Raw genomic sequence first — 1325 nt, 5'->3', positions numbered from 1 at the left:
GGCCATCGCTTTGAGTACGGTGAAGAGAAGTTCATTAAAATGATGCAACTGTTTGACAAAGCGCTCCAGATTGAAGGCTCCATTTGGGGACAGGTACAGCATTTAAAAAATACTGATCACATCTTAAATTCATGTGCCGCAACTGTGAAATGTATTCGTTACTGTGATACAATTTATAGTAAGGTCAGTGAATGATGTTTTTTTGACACAGGTATGTAAAGTTTACTAATAATGAACTCTCACTACTTGAAGATTATGTAAGTGTCTGTAATTAAGACCAGTCACCATAGAGAGGTGTGGAGGTAACTGTAGATGGTTTATGTTAATGGACAATTGGACAAACAAAACAAAACATGCGATGAAGTCACAATGCTTTCCAAGAGTGTAGGGATCAAAATAAAGGCAGAGTCTGGAGATATTCTGATCATCTTCTAGACATATTACACACACATATTACAGTACGAGTGAATGTTTTTGACATATAAGTTGTAACAGTGTTTCAGTCATTTACAAAAACACAAAGACAAACGATATTCCCAATCAGAACTTCACCTTATGGGCTTTATATTCAGCGAAATCATTGACAGCAATGATCAAAGTCATAATCCTGCAGTCTTCTCTCCTGTTTCGCTTGAGCACTGTTTTACTTTGCTTGGTAAACATCATTTAAAATGCCACTGCGCCAACAAACCAATATATATCATACTTGCCAAAAACCAAATTGCTTCATAGTTAACAGCTTAGGGCACATTTTCCACTTGGTACCCTGTCAGAATCTACACCTTTTGTTTTTTAATTACTTTACTCTTAGACATAAACAGTGATGGGAATAACGGCGTTACAAGTAACAGCGTTACTTTTTTCAGTAATCTAACTAATTACTATTTCTATTGTTACAACACCGTTACCGTTACTAACAAGAAAATGCAGTGTGGTCGCGTTACTATTTTTTAACAAACAGATGGTTGAAGCTGTGTTCAGCTTACTGCACGTAAGTAATCTGGGTGCTACAGCTTTAATAGAACAGTAGCAATATAATGTCCTTTTAAGTGGATATCAGGCTCTTGTAGAGCAAAATTGAGTATTTTGGTCTAAATAACCCAAAATGTGATGTCCACAGAGGTGGACACCAGGTCCTAGGAGGTTAAAGGTGAAATGTAGACGTCAAATCAAAAGTAGTTTAATGGCCAGTTATACCCTGGACCCCAGAGGGTTAAACCTTTTTTTTTTTTTTAAGTAGTTGCTTTTCAAGTAATTAATTACTTTTAGAATCTTGTAACTCAGTTACTTTTTTGAAGTAGTAACTAGTAACTGTAATCAATTAC

Source organism: Haplochromis burtoni, unplaced genomic scaffold (assembly GCF_018398535.1).
Source record: "Haplochromis burtoni strain Fernald_Lab_line unplaced genomic scaffold, NCSU_Asbu1 Contig_954, whole genome shotgun sequence".
NCBI classification, from domain to species: domain Eukaryota; kingdom Metazoa; phylum Chordata; class Actinopteri; order Cichliformes; family Cichlidae; genus Haplochromis; species Haplochromis burtoni.
Note: the sequence above shows the minus strand (reverse complement) of the source record.